Source organism: Somniosus microcephalus, chromosome 3 (genome assembly GCF_052327205.1).
Source record: "Somniosus microcephalus isolate GS21.2 chromosome 3, FLI_Smic_1.0, whole genome shotgun sequence".
Lineage (NCBI taxonomy): Eukaryota > Metazoa > Chordata > Chondrichthyes > Squaliformes > Somniosidae > Somniosus > Somniosus microcephalus.
The window spans coordinates 184,535,549-184,554,297 of NC_140989.1; the positions used below are offsets into that span (position 1 = coordinate 184,535,549).

The following is an 18,749-nucleotide window of genomic DNA, read 5'->3' on the forward strand; positions in this document are numbered from 1 at the left end:
CCAGGATCCAAAAGCTTTAAGATTCTTGTCTTTGTACTGGAGAATATCTCTTCGGCACAGGTGGACGGTTTTTCCAGGTGTGATTTTCTTGCATTTCTTCAGTTGATTGAACGCCCCGCCCGCGAGCAGGATAATGCTCAGAAGCAGTAATAAGGTCCTCATCTTGATCCTCCGTGATCAATCAATGCGACTTATTAGTTATTAATCTGGAAAACAAACTGCTTACACAAGATCCAAAGTTAAAAACTTAAAGCTAAAATTTTAAAAATTAAAAATTAGAAATCGTATAATAAGTATAATAAAAGTAGGATTTTGGCAGGCCAAAACAATCCAAACACAACACCAGACCTCGTAAAACTGCAGTCACCTTTATCAAGGCCGAGCGTGAGTTCTGTAGTCTCTTATCAATTAAAATAAAATTAATGATTGTTCGTAAAATCTACTCTATACTGTACTGAAATCTACTGATTATCTCCCCCCCTTTTGATTGGTTTCTCCAATCAATTTACAATGGTGGAAGTGCACCCATGCGCTTCTTCCCTCGACCTTAGCGGCAGTCGGGGTTGTTAGTAAGACCTGATATGGACCTTCCCACCTTGGATCTAGACTTTTACGAGTCCAGTTCTTAACCATCACATACGAACCTGGTTCAATTTTTAGAGAACCAGATAAGTCAGGAAGTTCACCATATGCAGCACGGACTTGTGAATGCAGCCCACGTAAAACCTTAGTAAGAGCCAAGACATAGGTCGTCATTTCTTCAGTCATATGGTGAAAATGCACCGTTGTAGCAGCATTTTGGTTCCAGGGAGTCTTGAGTGGTTTACCATAGATAATCTCAGCAGGGGTAAGTCGTGCTTTACCCGCGGGTGTGGTGCGGATCTGAAAGAGAGCCACAGGAAGCAATTTCAACCAGGTTAAGCCGGTTTCGGCTACCAGTTTAGCAAGTTTGTTCTTCAGAGTCTGATTGGTTCTTTCGACAAGTCCTGCAGCCTGTGGTCGATAAGCACAATGCAATTGCTGATGAATGTTCAACTGGCTACAAAGTTCCTTGTTCACTTCGGCAGTGAAGTGAGGACCGTTGTCAGAACTTAACCGAGTTGGAATACCATACCGAGGTATGATCTCTCTCAGCAATACCTTAACAACAGTAGAGGCTTTATTGTCTGTGGTTGGATATGCCTCGATCCATTTACTAAATACATCTACAATGACAAGTACGTATTTGTAACACTGACATCTTTCCAACTCAATGTAGTCCATTTGCAGGGTCTCAAAGGGACCCTCCGGTAAAGGGGTTTTTCCCCATTCGCAAGACACTCCCTTTCCAGGGTTGTGTTGTTGACAAGTCAGGCATCGATCGCTAATGTTCTGTGCTATTGCTTGAAGCCTTGGATGCCACCAAGTACTTAGAAGCACATCACTCACTGCCCTGGCACCACAATGAGTTGCAAAGTGTACACATTCAATAACCCAAACAGCTAGCTCATCAGACATGCAAGCCTGTTCCGCGGGAGTAGTCCAGAGTTTTGATAAAGGGTTATATACACATCCCAATTCTCCCCACAAATGCTTATCACTATTAGGAGCATCCTCCTGCAACTTAATCACCTCTTGGATGGTTGGCATTAGTTTTTCCGAGGTAGGCTGATTCTTGTTGGAATTTTTAGTCTGCCTCATAATTCGGGGCACAATCATTTGGTGACTCCTAGAAGCAATTTTGGCTGCCTCATCAGCGCGGCGGTTTCCTATATCTACTGGGTTTTGGCCAGTGGTATGGGCAGAGCATTTAATCACAGCTATCTGTTTGGGGAGTAAAAGGGCTTGCAGGAGGTCTGAAACTAACTGACGGTGTGAGATCGGACTGCCTGAGGAGGTTAGAAATCCTCTATTTTTCCACAATTGCCCAAAGTCGTGAACTACTCCAAAGGCATATCTAGAGTCTGTATATACATTGATTCGTAATCCTTCTCCCAAAGTACAAGCTCGTATGAGTGCAAACAGTTCGGCTTGCTGGGCAGAAAAAGGGGATTCAAAGGCTGCTGATTCTAAGGTGACACCTTCCTGATTTACAATTGCATAACCAGAAATTCGTTTTCCCATGTCATCAATTGAAGAACTGCCATCCGTATACATGGTAATACCGGGATCCGTAATAGGAGTGTCAAACAAATCAGGTCGGACTGAGGTATCATCCTTAATGAGGTGTAAGCAATCATGGCTTGGTTCATCACTCTCGGAAGGCGGGTTTGCAATGAAACTGGCAGGGTTGATAGTGCTACAGTGTTTAAATGTAAGCCTAGGATTGTTCAGTAAGTATATTTCATACTTATTTTGCCTGGCGGTAGTCAGGTGTTGGGTCTGCAATTGCCCCAGTAACGCAGTGACTGAGTGACAGCTATACACAGTAATATCCTGCTGAAGTGTCATGTTAGCGGCTGACTGTAGACTGTTGTAGACGGCTGTAAGGATCTGGGTGCAATAGGGATGTCCTAAAGCTACCGGATCCATTTTTGATGAATAATAAGCTACCGGTCGATGCTTATCTCCATGCTTCTGGGTCAGGACTGCTGTTGAGCAATCGTTCATTACTGTGCAGTATAACTGGAATGGTCTATCGTACAGGGGTCGTCCCAGGGCTGGTGCTTGGACCAGATCCTGTTTTAATTCCTCAAATGCCTGCTGTGCCTCTAGTTCCAGCTCAAACTCTCCCTCTTTAGCCGTGTAGGGAGTCAGATGTTTGGTTAATACTGCAATATTAGGTATCCACTGTCGACAATAATTAACCATTCCCAGCCACTGTCTGACTTGTTTGGCCGTTTTAGGGGCTGGTGTCTCGCATATTGGCTGTATTCTACTGGTTTCCAGACTGCGGTTCTCTGCTGATAACATAACTCCAAGAAATTTAACTGTCTTCTTAGCCACTAGTACTTTAGCTGGAGATACCACATATCCCAATTCTGAGAGATAGTTCAACAACTGAATAGTGTCCTCTCTGTTACTTAGCTCATCAGGGCTGGCAATGAGAAGGTCATCCACATACTGGATCAGATTAGAGCCACGATTTAATGTCAGTGTCTGTAATTGCTGTTGAAGGCACCGCGAAAACAGGGTGGGTGAATTCACAAAGCCCTGGGGTAATCGAGTCCACGTATACTGCTGGCCATTGTACGTGAAGGCAAAAAGGTATTGGCTAGTAGCGGCTGAGGAAATCTACATATTATAAGGGGTTAATTTCAGGTGCTTGCTAGGTATAAGTTTTCAGACTTGACACCGGTCAAGAGTCGATGTGTAACTAGAGCTATTGCACGTACTTGGATTACAGCCAAGAACAGATGTCTGCCCACCTAATGAGAATGTAGAAGTGAAACAATGGGTTTCATTTGAAGTACCCAGTGACTTAATAACTTGTACATGATTAAGATTAAGGAGGACCTCCGGTTACACGATTCATATCCTGTTATATCTTAACCGTTGACTTATGTGTCCAGGATCCTTCTGTCAATATGTTATTTCTACTTGATGATTAATCTAAAATGTATCCTGATAGAGGAACAAAGGAATGTCAATCAAACTTGTTTGTTACACTGTATAAATATAGTACGCTCACGCTGTATCATTGGAATAGTAGCCTCACCCCTTGAGTGGAGGTACTGATTCCCCTTGCAAGTTAAATAAAAGGCCTGTCCGTCTGACGAATCCAAGTGTGTATTGAGTCATTACCCAGAGCTAAGAAGTAAGGCACTTCTACAATTTGGAGGTTCCACCGAGATGGCTTGCTGTACCAATTGGTGAGTTAACAGACGCCGAGTACGTTGCTCGGTTGGGAAAATCCCATCGGCCGAAGGTGGTGTTTTGCCACATTTTTGGGACTTTCCCTGCCAGAAGCATAGCTGCGCATAGTCTGTTTATTCCATTGGACAGTACTGCCATCGGGTAATTGACTCACAAGGTTCGGAGGTTAAACTGCCGTTGTGACTGCTTCCCTTTCAGAAACGGAACAGAGGACCAGCCATGAGGCGCTGACGCCCTGCGAACAGGATCGTGCAGAAAAGGACTGTATAAAGGTACCAGAGAGAGAAGGTTAAGTCAGGAATTTGATTAACTAAGGAGCTAGCGATTTATTGGAAATTGAACTAGCAAGGTTCCAGCTTGCTGAGAGAGAAGGTTAAGTCAGGAATTTGATTAACTAAGGAGCTAGCGATTTATTGGAAATTGAACTAGCAAGGTTCCAGCTTGCTGAGAGAGAAGGTTAAGTCAGGAATTTGATTAACTAAGGAGCTAGCGATTTACTGGAAATTGAACTAGCAAGGTTCCAGCTTGAAGTTAGCGGGGACAAATTGAAGGCCCTTTTTGCTAAAGATTTGGCTAAAGGGAGTAGGGTAGAAGGAGAGAAGAGCTTGAAGTTAGCTGGGACAAATTGAAGGCCCTTTTTGCTAAAGATTTGGCTAAAGGGAGTAGGGTAGAAGGAGAGAAGAGCTTGAAGTTAGCTGGGACAAATTGAAGGCCCTTTTTGCTAAAGATTTGGCTAAAGGGAATAGGGTAAAAAAAAGAGAGAAGAGTGGGCGGTTGTCTGAAACACAGTGTCAATGTTTAATGTTTATGAGAGTGAGTATTTAACTACTTGTTATTATCAATCAACTTTGCAGCTTTGTCCAGTAAGGCTGCATAGGTTGGGGATTTAGTAACACTTTGGTTGTTGTTTAACAAGTGTATTGTTTATTGTTTATTGTTATATGTATTAATGTTTAGTCATGTCTGATCTGTAGGGGCGTCCCACGCAGATCATAGAGTGTTACGGAATTGTTGTATGTTTTAACTAAAATATTTAAGCTGAAAAAAAAACTGCAGAAGGGGTTGGAAAAGACCCAAGCCGGGGAAGTGAGTCCCGCGGCGGAATGTATGGTTGAGAAAATAGTGATGTCTTTTACATGATCTACTAAGCTATTGTGGATTCAGTATTTTCCCCAGTTAGAAATACCTTCCACGAGGGTTGAGAACCCTCGAGTTTTATATGTATGTATAGTTTATTAATCTGATCTGTAGGGGCGTACAACGCAGATCATGGATTGTCACGGGAGTTTAGATTGTTTTAAGTGAACCATTTAAACTGCTAAAATGAGTGCTAGCGCCAGTAAGCCACCCGAGAAAGGCACGCCAGCAGCCTTTATGTTAAAGAACTGGTCAATCATCCATTGATCACCTACCAAATTGGTCCAAATGGACTGTAAATAAGACTAGACCCTTTCCCTCAGATAGTCATTTAACATAGAAAGAATTACTTGCCTCGAGAAATGTTTAACGGACAAGAGAGAAATAGAGAACAGCCAGATAAAAAGACTGCCTCTATGTTTGTTGAGTCAGAAAAAAAAAATTACCCTGAAGAAACACCTTTCTCCTCTATTATGGTAGGATAACAAGGTAACTATAGAAGGATGAATAGAGGGGAATATAGAGGAAGACGTGGTAGAGTAAGAGGGTATGGACGATCTGGTAATTGTTACAATTGCGGACAACCCGGACATTGGGCAAACCAATGCCCTGTGAAAAATCGTCAGAACAAAACCTCCAATAATGGACCTCCGTTAGAGAATAAAGGTCCTAATTTCACTGTCCATAACCCTTTTTCGGACCAGTCAGGAGGTTACCCTACAAACGGACAGGGATTTAGGAGAAATAGAGATCAGAATTACTGACTGACACCAGCAGCCCCAGGCGCCACAGACCACCAAATGCCCGTTGTTTCTTTAAATTCACACAGCGAACTTGAAATTAAAATGCAAATAGCTGGGAGACCTATGTCATTTTAGTAGATACAGGAGCAACCTTTTCGGTGTTAGGGAAAGGATATTCTGAAGGAATGCCTATTAATGGGAAAAAGACTCCGATAGCTGGATTGGCTGGAATACTACAATGCTTGAATCAATTGACTCCCCTCACAGTAAAAGTAGAAGAATTTGAGGAAGAACACTCCTTTCTGTTATCAGGAGATGTCTCTATGAATTTATGTGGAAGAGACTTGCTGTGCAAAATGAATGCTACAATCATTTGCTCCGCATCAGGAGTAACAGTAGAAATCCAAGTAGATAAGGCATATGCGTACCCAGTAACAGAAATAAAACACCCTGTTCTTTACGCATGGGAAATTGCCGACCCAAGTTTGAGTCCCAAACTTGTCAGTCTGTTAGGAGCGTGGGGATTCATTACAAGCTCCATAAAACAATACCAGGAATCCCTGAAACTAGGGAAATGGCATCCAAAATTGCACTGCACGGCCTGCTATGACAAAACAGGACAAGATTATCAGCCGTTTTTTAATTTAAAATACCTCCTAACTATTAGACTGCACAGCCCTATGACGTTACAATTAATCCAGCTGCACCATTACCCAAAAGGTCACAGTATCCATTGTCAGAGAAAGCAGAAAAAGGAATTGAGCCAGTGATGGAATCATTGTTAAAACAGGGAGTTAACGCCGGATAGAATAAAGGTCGTTTGCAACACATCGTTGCCAAAAACTAAAAGAGAAATGAAGCATTTTCTAGGAATGACTGGCTATTGTAGACAATGGATATTGAACTATTCAGAAATAACCAGACATGAGCATGACAAATTTGGAAAATTCGCGGTTACCTGACTTCCTCGGGAACCCAGATTAAAAATGCACAAGAAGTGCAAAATCTTTTACTAGCTATTCAGAGACGTAAACAGATTGCAATTATTAAGTGCCAAGCGCACATGGGGCATTTGGACAAGGTTGCGCTTGGAAACGCTGCTGCAGATAGCGCTGCTAAGTCAGTAGCTATATCAAGTACTGAACGACAAGTTTCAGCCTTCCCTGTTAGGGAAAAGCCAGAGATACCGCAGCCCCCATCCTTAGATGATGTGCTGACCCATCAAGATAGGGCCAGTTCTGATGAAGTAAAGGAATGGGTTGTTAATCATTGTTTTAAAAAACACTGACGGCTTATGGGTTCATCATGACGGCCGCATGGTGGCACCCAAATCATTACTATCACCAATTGCCCGATGTGTTCATAAATTCACCCATGCGGGCAAAAGGGGGATGGCGGACTATATCCTCAAGACCTGGTATGCACCAGGAATCTCAAAGTTGGCAAAACAAATATGTGAAAATTGTATTATCTGCCAGACAATGAATGCAGGAAAAAAAATAAAGAAGGTACAGCCCGCATCCCATCCAAACCCCATGGGTCCTTTTGTACACTTGCAAATGGATTTTATTGAACTACCTGTGTGTATGAGCTTTAAATATGTATTAGTTATTGTTGATATGTTTTCAAGATGGATTGAAGCGTTTCCTTGTAGAAAGAGTGACGCCACTACTGTTGCTAAATGTTTATTGAAGGACATTGTACCGCGCTTTGGGATACCAGCAAAACTGTCAAGTGACAATGGGTCCCATTTTATGGGAACAGTGATTAAGGAACTATGCAAAGCCTTACAGATTAACCAGCACCTCCATTGCAGTTATCATCCACAGTCGGCTGGACTAGTGGAAAGATATAACGGGATGCTGAAAAACAAGCTTGCAAAACTGTGTAAAGAAACTGGACTTAAATGGGTTGATTTGTTACCCATAGCTTTAATGACAATGCGGTCTGCTACCAACAGAACTACAGGATTGTCGCCTCACGAGATCGTCATGGGAAGACCACAAAGATTGCCCTTTTCGGCACCTTTAACAGCTAAATAAATGGACATTCATAAAATGGAGGAAGATATGTTGAGTTATTGCATTGCACTAACCAAATGTATTTCTAGTTTCCATCAACAGGTGAAGGAAGCCCAGGTCGATCCCGCTGAAGGAAAGTGCCATACTTTCGAGCCAGTAGATAACGTCTACATAAAAATCTTCAAGCGAAAGAATGGCCTTCAACCCAGATTTGAGGGACCCTTCCAAGTACTCCTGACCACAAACACCGCTGTAAAAGTAAAGGAGCGACCAACATGGATACACGTGTCCCATTGTAAGAAGGCATCAGTTGAAGACGATACACTGCCAAGATGAACTGGATTTGGACTCTAATAAGACTGTCCCCTTTGTTAACGATAATTGAAACTGCCATATTGATTTATCAGATCCCCTGAAGGGCAAACCATGCATAGAAGAATGTGTACTTTTAAACAGTGATTTCTTTTATATTATATGCTATAACGAGACTATGAAGGTTCAGCTTCAGGATCACACTATGCAGGTACCCCCGTATCAACCCCTGAGTCTTAGGATTAGGCAGAATAAGATAGTAGAAGAAGATAGTGGACAGAAGCTTGATAAGCTATGGGTCACATGCCGTGATACTGTATTACCAAGTGACAAAACTGCGAACGGAGGGGTTATCTGCAATGGTAATTCAAGGGGAGGACTGGCCCTGACAGCTAAGTCAATGTTTTGTGATAATCCTTTTCATAACTATCATCAAGTTATCTGTACGCTAAAAGACAGAACCTTGCCAAATGCTGGATATGCAGCCACATCCCTGTGCATGCAGAGGGTGGAATACCTCTAAGGCCCATTCCCTTCGAAATAAAAGAGATGGTAGGGTGGTTATTACAGTCTAATACCACCTGGAATAAGGAGGCAGCCAGTACATTTCAGACCCAAAATAGTTTAAACCCAGATCAGTTGGAAAATGAATAGAAAGATGCAGGATACAACCTTATAAAATTTGAAGGGTGGTTTCATCCCCAATATGATAATCGAAGGAATCCAGAGAGTCTATTAGTGCATACCCTTGGTTACCACAAAATTGGACTGGGTCATGTTATTTGGGATATGTAGTGCCCTATATACATCATATTTCATCTTTGGATAGCCACCCTGGGACACGAGTAAAACGAGCCATTACAGAAACTGAAAGGTTCTTTGCTATAGCATTTCCCTGGTATGGAACAGGGAAGCTAGCAAGAGAATCTATAAGCATGGCAGCAGTGTTGGAACAAATAGCCAATGATACTGCTGATGCTCTTAGTGATGTAAACGCAGAAATGGTGGCTTTGCGCACTGTTGCTTTACAAAACCGCATGGCTCTGGACTATTTGTTGGCAAAAGAAGGGGGCACATGTGCAATCATAAAAACCAAATGTTGCACCTATATTCCAGATAACTCAGAAAATATCACCAACCTGGTAAACCACATAAAAGGAGGCTGTAGAGAAACTACGTCAACCTGAACCGTGGTCCATGTGGGATTGGATTTCAGGATGGGGGAGGAGCATTAGGAAAGCAAATTTTGGAAGTCTTAATTGCAATTGTGATGATTATAATTTTAATTAGTTTATTGATTGGTTGTTTAAAATTATTGTGTACAAAAGTCCTTTCCTCATTAACGTCAACTCCTCCAGTACCAATGATATCTGAATATGAGGATATTAAGGGTGAGACCTTTGATGTAGAATTTCTTAAACTTAGCGAAATAAATTGTCCTTAGAAAGGACAAAAGGGGGGAATGAGGAAATCTACATATTATAAGGGGTTAATTTCAGGTGCTTGCTAGGTATAAGTTTTCAGACTTGACACCGGTCAAGAGTCGATGTGTAACTAGAGCTATTGCACGTACTTGGATTACAGCCAAGAACAGATGTCTGCCCACCTAATGAGAATGTAGAAGTGAAACAATGGGTTTCATTTGAAGTACCCAGTGACTTAATAACTTGTACATGATTAAGATTAAGGAGGACCTCCGGTTACACGATTCATATCCTGTTATATCTTAACCGTTGACTTATGTGTCCAGGATCCTTCTGTCAATATGTTATTTCTACTTGATGATTAATCTAAAATGTATCCTGATAGAGGAACAAAGGAATGTCAATCAAACTTGTTTGTTACACTGTATAAATATAGTACGCTCACGCTGTATCATTGGAATAGTAGCCTCACCCCTTGAGTGGAGGTACTGATTCCCCTTGCAAGTTAAATAAAAGGCCTGTCCGTCTGACGAATCCAAGTGTGTATTGAGTCATTACCCAGAGCTAAGAAGTAAGGCACTTCTACACGGCCAGTGGCAGGGAGAAAAAGGCATGCTGGAGGTCGACTACCGCAAAAACTTTAGCATCAGCAGGTATCGAGGCCAAGATGTGTGCTGGATTAGGTACCAGTGCATGAAGTGGCTGAACAATTGCATTTATTGTTCGTAAATCCTGCACTAGGCGATACTGGTCAGGCTTACCAGTTTTCGGAACAGCTAGGATGGGTGTATTACAACTGGATTGGCATGTTACCAAAATTCCCTGCTCCAACAATCCCTTAATGAGTCTATCTATACTCGGAATAGCTTGCTGCTTCAAAGGGTATTGTCGTACCGTTGGCAAGGTCACATTTTCCTTCACTGGGATCTCAATGGGTTGTATGCCGGTTAGACCTACATGCGTTGGGTCTTCGGCCCATACCTGGGGATTCACATACTCCAGTATATCTTTCCCTACATGACGGTGCACCACTGTCAGGCTAGGCTCAGGGTTTTGGTAAAATTGGACCATCAGACCTCCGGGTAACTGTTGCGGCTGGTGGCATTCAGGGTTTGCCTGATCGATCGCTCGTTTTACCATGGGCCCCAAATCTTTGGCGTGGAAAGACTGGTTAACTTCCCGCGTGATATGAGGGGCCACTGTCGAAGGCTGCTTCCACAAGTGTAAGGGGACCTGCACAAACTCTGCTTTTCCCTCAGGTCCAGTTACTACAGCCTTGAGGTAGATTGTCCATTCCGTACCTTCCTGATTTTTAAAATACTCCTCAAGGGTCCTATCCTTTCCACTTCGATCATATGCCAGTGTCACATGATAGGAGGATGCATTGAGGTCGAGTGACCACCATTGAGGTGTAGTCGAAACATAACATTGCCTTTTATTTGCCCAATGTCCTATTGCTATTCCTTCATCACCACAATCAAGTTTGAGTTGGAATGCACATAGTAAGTCTCTGGCCATTAAATTGCAGTCCAAGCCGGTAGTTATTACAAATTGGTGGGTTGCAGATTGATTTTTGTAGGTCACCTGAACTGGTTCTGACATAGCATACTTGGTCCTTTGACCTTGGAAGCCTGATAATTCCTGGGTCTTGTTGGATCGGGGAAGTTTAAGGTCCGATTGGACAGAGGACATGGCGGCTCCAGTGTCTACTAAAAAGGGGTACCATTGATCCTGGATTTGCAACATTAATAAGGGTTCTTGGGCCGACTGTGAACTGCTGGTCACTAGATTAGCTAGTCAATTCTGTGGGAATGGATTATTCTGGGAGAAATTGGTATATCCTCCCCTGCCTCTAGGTCCTCCTCCGTTTCTTCTCCATCCTCCCCTGCCTCTCCTAGGTGGGTCTCCAGAGGCTAAGGATGGGCAGTCTCTGACCCAATGTCCATCCTTTCCACAGTTACAACACTGCCCTTGTCTTTGACCTTGGTATCCCCGTCCTTGTCCTCTACCCCTTCCTCTACCTCCGTAATTCTGTTGTGGAGTGGCGTAGGGTTGGCCGTATGCAGTAGCATTGAAGCCGTTTGGATGAGGGTAATATCCATAATTCTGAGAGTCTACCCCTCCAGGGTTACAGTATTGGGGTTCCATCTGATACCCTGTCTTGTCTATCGTGTGTGGTTGAATTGGGACTTCCTTCACGACATATTCTGTTTTGACTGTCTTCTGGGGTTGGTTCTCCCCTCCTTTACCCTCTTTCCAATGATACTTTACGGCTCGAGCCATTTGAGTTGGAGTATTTTCTGCCCAGTTCATATTATTGGTTTTAACGGCTGTCGCCACAGCAGCCGGGAGACAGTTCATCAGAATGGCGCAGAATTGGGGTGAATTGGCTCCTGCTTGGTAATTGGTGTCCCCTGACTGTCCCTGATAAACCTCACAGAATCTTTCCAAAAATTCCTCAGGTCCCTCATCTTTCTTTGGCTTAGTATCTAGGACATTAGATATATTGATAGGTTTTTGGAGTGTAGCATTGAGTGCTGCAAACATGCGTCGCTCCCTATCAGCTGTGAGGGTGTGGGCGGCCTCTAAAGCGGCATGATTAGGGTGAGTCAGGCGTTCCAAAAATCTAGTGTGTTCGGAAGGAGTTAAAACTTGTTGAATCAAAGCCCATAGATCTCGGGAGTCTGCATTGTACACCTGTATCGTGGTTCGAAGAAAGTCCACAAACCTAGCGGGCGCCTTTTTCCTGTCTGGCATACCGGTTAGAATAGCCATTATCTCATTAGGTTTCCAAGGGAAAAATACATCTATGGTGGGGTTGGCTGCGGCAGCCACTGCATTCGGGTTTGGCATTGTTCTTACCGGCAGATTTCTGGGCGTTCGTTTTGGTTTAGTAAGGCTAATTTCGGGTTCTGAGTCGGAACTGTTTAAGGGCGAAAGGTTGTCTTCAGAATCAGTAAGGTCACTACATGAGTCAGTGTCATCTGCTTTTGCTGGTTTATGTTGTACTAATTGTCTGGGTCTACGTTTCTTCTTCTGCCAATTCAGACTCGGGGTATTCCCCGGTTTCACGTCTTTCTTGGGATTTGTTGGATCTTTCGATCGGGTTCGACAAGCAACAGGGTCTATATAAACATCAGAAATCGGCGTGATTGGGGAGTGACTTGGGACAGTAAGGGAGGGTGTCGGTGGACTGGTAACGGACGTAATAGGGATCAAGCCAGTCTGATTTGTAAGAGGTAGGTCGGGATAAATGTTATTATATTGGGGTGGCTGAGGAGGTGCCGCGGTAGGAGTTCTAATTGTCCAATTGTTTAAGTCCTCATCCGTTCCGTCTCCCTCCGTCAACCTAAGGCCAACCATTGAACTACGTAGTTCATTTTTATCCTTTTTATCTGGCGCCATTTCAGATTTTGACCTTTTCTCATGTGCACATTCTTTCTTAAGTATTTCAATGGGTTTAGGATTCCCTCCTTCAGTTAGCTTTATTCCTAACTTAACAGCGTTCTCTTGCCAGCTGGCTAATAGGGAACTGTCTTTAATTTCTTGGCAATACTGTCGCCAGAGTCCAATTAGTTTCTTAGTCTTACTTCCCATATTCTTTTTCCAAATCACTTCTTGAGCTTGTTTAACAGTTTCGAAGCTTTTGGGACCCCCTAGTGGCCATTGTTCGCTGCCTAACTTTTTATTTAAACCCCCTGAGAGTTGTCTCAATTGTTGGGCTTTGTCCGGGTATTGGTCACATAAGGTTTGTAAGGCACTGCCCTCATCACTTGTGGTATCTAGGTAATTACCCATGGTTCTCTTACACTAAGGGTTCTTTTTCAGGATTCGAGTTACTTTTTGCACGTGTCTTATATATTTCACACAAAATGAAACGCAACACTACAATACTTACAATACTTAGAATTAACAAAAACACAGTACAACACTTAGACTTAACAAAAACACAGTGAGTCGTCTATAGTCAAATAGTAATTTTAGCCTCCGTCACCGCCTGGTACAGGTATTCTTAGCCTCTGTCACCACCTGGTACAGGTATTCTTAGCCTAATTATTCAAATCGTAAATTTAGCCTCTGTCACCGCCTGGTACAGGTATTCTTAGCCTCTGTCACCACCTGGTACAGGTATTCTTAGCCTAATTATTCTACTTATACGACCCTTATCTTGCACTCCCCGAGTACAAGTTGCTATAGCTCTAGAGTCCCCGACTCTCTCTTTTTACTTTCTTTCAAGTATTCCTTTTCTCTTTCTTTAAAATCACTTATCTACTTTTTAGTCCAATCGGAGCCTGAGCGGGCCAAGTGAAATACGAGGCCGGCGCTTTACCCGACTTGGATACTTATTTCCTAAGTTTACACAGTATTCGCCAGATTGACCCAGATCTCGTCGGGACACCACACAAGAATTAGCGAGTGGCAAAACTTTTATCGGACTTACGGATCAGAGGAAAACCGAAGTGGTAAATTTAAACATACTCACTCCGGGGGCCCATTTCCTCCTCTCACGTCCAAAACTAGTTCGGCTCTTAATTTCGCGAATTCTCGGTGATCGTCCGTTGAGATCCCACTTCTGACACCAAATGTTGAAACGGATTTTTTTGGTCCTCAATCTGGTTCAGTACAAACACTGAGTCGAATACTGGTTTAGTTCAACAGTTGTTTTATTCTGTTGTCCCGGGAGACTTACTCTGATACAGCACCGTTCTGACTCCAGCAGAGTCTCGACAGGTTCCACCAGAGCAAGCAATCTTTCATACAGTGGGTCACATTATTATACTTTACTTTTGAAAAGACATTAACACATCGTACATTCTACACCAATCCCGAGCGAGGCACGTACACAGTTTAAAGTGATGTCCTGGCCTGGCAGTTTGAAATAAAGAAGTCACAGTTCACTGAATGGTTTATAATATAGAAAATATGCAGGTAATGGTTTCACGATCACCTAATCATTATGGTAATGCATGGTAATGTGTTTTCGGATCGCCTATTGTCAGTATACCCTTTGCACTCCACCCTACATTGTTCCACCAGCAAGGTGTGACATCGTGGGTGCCAGCCATATCAGCATTTTACTTCCTGCTGCCTTCAGTTTCTTGAATCATCTCTCACAATATGCAAGTGACTCAGCGATGTCGACATTGCACCACCATTTTAGGCTAACAGGGTCCTCCATTTTAGTTTGGCAGGGTCCTTGGCCATGCGGAGCGAGTTGTTACCTTATTTTTGAATTCTATATTCTCAAGAGGAGATTGGGAACTTGAACAATGGAATAGAGCAGATGGGAACTTGAACAATGGAATAGAGGAGATTGGGAACTTGAACAATGGAATAGAGGAGATTGGCAACTTGAACAATGGAATAGAGGAGATTGGGAAATTGAACAGTGGAATAGAGGAGATTGGGAACTTGAACAGTGGAATGGAGAAGATTGGGAACTTGAACAATGGAATAGAGGAGATTGGGAATTGAACAATGGAATAGAGGAGATTGGAACTTGAACAGTGGAATAGAGGAGATTGGGAACTTGAACAGTGGAATAGAGGAGATTGGGAACTTGAACAGTGGAATAGAGGAGATGGGAACTTGAACAATGGAATAGAGGAGATTGGGAACTTGAACAGTGGAATAGAGCAGATTGGGAACTTGAACAGTGGAATAGAGGAGATTGGGAACTTGAACAGTGGAATAGAGGAGATGGGAACTTGAACAGTGGAATAGAGGAGATTGGGAACTTGAACAATGGAATAGAGGAGATTGGGAACTTGAACAGTGGAATAGAGGAGATTGGGAACTTGAACAGTGGAATAGAGGAGATTGGGAACTTGAACAGTGGAATAGAGGAGATGGGAACTTGAACAGTGGAATAGAGGAGATTGGAACTTGAACAGTGGAATAGCGGAGATTGGGAACTTGAACAGTGGAATAGAGGAGATTGGGAACTTGAACAGTGGAATAGAGGAGATTGGGAAATTGAACAATGGAATAGAGGAGATTGGGAACTTGAACTGTGGAGTAGAGGAGATTGGGAACTTGAACAGTGGTATAGAAGAGATTGGGAACTTGAACAGTGGAATAGAGGAGATTGGGAACTTGAACAGTGGAATAGAGGATATTGGGAACTTGAACAGTGGAATAGAGGAGCTTGGGAACTTGAGCAATGGAATAGAGGAGATTGGGAACTTGAACAGTGGAATAGAGGAGATTGGGAACTTGAACAGTGGAACAGAGGAGATGGTAATTTGAACAGTGGAATAGAGGAGATTGGGAACTTGAACAGTGTAATAGAGGAGATTGGGAACTTGAACAGTGGAATAGAGGAGATGGGAATTTGAACAGTGGATTAGAGGAGATTGGGAACTTGAACAATGTAATAGAGGAGATTGGGAACTTGAACAGTGGAATAGAGGAGATTGGGAACTTGAACAGTGTAATAGAGGAGATTGGGAACTTGAACAATGGAATAGAGGAGATTGGGAACTTGAACAGTGGAGCAGAGGAGATTGGGAACTTGAACAATGGAATAGAGGAGTTTGGGAACTTGAACAGTGGAATAGAGGAGATTGGGAACTTGAACAATGGAATAGAGGAGATTGGGAACTTGAACAGTGGAGTCGAGGAGATTGGGATCTTGAACAATGTAATAGAGGAGATTGGGAACTTGAACAGTGGAATAGAGGAGATTGGGAACTTGAACAATGTAATAGAGGAGATTGGGAACATGAACAGTGGAATAGAGGAGATGGGAATTTGAACAGTGGAATAGAGGAGATTGGGAACTTGAACAGTGGAATAAAGGAGATTGGGAACTTGAACAGTGGAATAGAGGAGTTTGGGAACTTGAGCAATGGAATAGATGAGATTGGGAACTTGAACAGTGGAATAGAGGAGATTGGGAACTTGAACAGTGGAATAGAGGAGTATGGCAACTTGAACAGTGTAATAGAGGAGATTGGGAACTTGAACAGTGGAATAGAGGAGATTGGGAACTTGAACAATGGAATAGAGGAGATTGGGAACTTGAACAGTGGAATAGAGGAGATTGGGAACTTGAACAATGGAATAGAGGAGATTGGAACTTGAACAATGGAACAGAGGAGATTGGGAAATTGAACAGTGGAATAGAGGAGATTGGGAACTTGAACAGTGGAATAGAGGAGATTGGGAAGTTGAACAATGGAATAGAGGAAATTGGAACTTGAACAATGGAACAGAGGAGATTGGGAACTTGAACAGTGGAATAGAGGAGATTGGGAACTTGAACAGTGGAATAGAGGAGATTGGGAATTTGAACAGTGGAATAGAGGAGATTGGGAACTTGAACAGTGGAATAGAGGAGATTGCGAACTTGAACAATGGAAGAGAGGAGATGGGAACTTGAACAATGGAATAGAGGAGATTGGGAACTTCAACAGTGGAATAGAGGAGATTGGGAACTTGAACAATGGAATAGAGGAGATTGGAACTTGAACAATGGAACAGAGGAGATTGGGAAATTGAACAGTGGAATAGAGGAGATTGGGAACTTGAACAGTGGAATAGAGGAAATTGGGAAGTTGAACAATGGAATAGAGGAAATTGGAACTTGAACAATGGAACAGAGGAGATTGGGAACTTGAACAGTGGAATAGAGGAGATTGGGAACTTGAACAGTGGAATAGAGGAGATTGGGAACTTGAACAGTGGAATAGAGGAGATTGGGAACTTGAACAGTGGAATAGAGGAGATTGCGAACTTGAACAATGGAAGAGAGGAGATGGGAACTTGAACAATGGAATAGAGGAGATTGGGAACTTGAACAGTGGAATAGAGGAGATTGGGAACTTGAACAGTGGAATAGAGGAGATTGGGATCTTGAACAATGGAATAGAGGAGATTGGGAACTTGAACAGTGGAATTGAGGAGATTGGGAACTTGTACAATGGAATAGAGGAGATTGGGAACTTGAACAGTGGAATAGAGGAGATTGGGAACTTCAACAGTGGGATAGAGAAGATTGGGAACTTGAACAATGGAATAGAGGAGATCGGGAACTTGAACAGTGGAGTAGAGGATATTGGGAACTTGAACAATGTAATAGAGGAGATTGGGAACTTGAACAGTGGAATAGAGGAGATTTGGAAGTTGAACAATGTAATAGAGGAGATTGGGAACTTGAACAGTGGAATAGAGGAGATGGGAATTTGAACAATGTAATAGAGGAGATTGGGAACTTGAACAGTGGAATAGAGGAGATTGGGAACTTGAACAGTGGAATAGAGGAGATTGGGAACTTGAACAATGTAATAGAGGGGATTGGGAACTTGAACAGTGGAATAGAGGAGATTGGGAACTTGAACAGTGGAATAGAGGAGATTGGGAAGTTGAACAATGGAATAGAGGAAATTGGAACTTGAACAATGGAACAGAGGAGATTGGGAACTTGAACAGTGGAATAGAGGAGATTGGGAACTTGAACTGTGGAATAGAGGAGATTGGGAACTTGAACAGTGGAATAGAGGAGATTGGGAACTTGAACAGTGGAATAGAGGAGATTGCGAACTTGAACAATGGAAGAGAGGAGATGGGAACTTGAACAATGGAATAGAGGAGATTGGGAACTTGAACAGTGGAATAGAGGAGATTGGGAACTTGAACAGTGGAATAGAGGAGATTGGGAAATTGAACAGTGGAATAGAGGAGATTGCGAACTTGAACAATGGAAGAGAGGAGATGGGATCTTGAACAATGGAATAGAGGAGATTGGGAACTTGAACAGTGGAATTGAGGAGATTGGGAACTTGTACAATGGAATAGAGGAGTTTGGGAACTTGAACAGTGGAATAGAGGCGATTGGGAACTTGAACAGTGGGATAGAGAAGATTGGGAACTTGAACAATGGAATAGAGGAGATCGGGAACTTGAACAGTGGAGTAGAGGATATTGGGAACTTGAACAATGTAATAGAGGAGATTGGGAACTTGAACAGTGGAATAGAGGAGATTTGGAAGTTGAACAATGTAATAGAGGAGATTGGGAACTTGAACAGTGGAATAGAGGAGATGGGAATTTGAACAATGTAATAGAGGAGATTGGGAACTTGAACAGTGGAATAGAGGAGATTGGGAACTTGAACAGTGGAATAGAGGAGATTGGGAACTTGAACAATGTAATAGAGGAGATTGGGAACTTGAACAGTGGAATAGAGGAGATTGGGAACTTGAACAGTGGAATAGAGGAGATGGGAATTTGACCAGTGGATTAGAGGAGATGGGAACTTGAACAGTGGAATAGAGGAGATTGGGAACTTGAAATGTGGAATAGAGGAGATTGGG

The 18,749-nt window shown here is 42.8% G+C and overlaps 1 long non-coding RNA gene across 1 annotated transcript; it reads left to right on the forward strand.

The window, feature by feature from the left end:
* The first annotated feature begins 3,211 nt into the window (after positions 1-3,211).
* LOC147121622 (uncharacterized) lies at positions 3,212-9,966 on the forward strand. Its single transcript, XR_015077586.1, has 2 exons — positions 3,212-4,067; positions 7,786-9,966. It is a non-coding gene; the product is annotated as an uncharacterized LOC147121622 (long non-coding RNA).
* Positions 9,967-18,749: the final 8,783 nt, after the last annotated feature.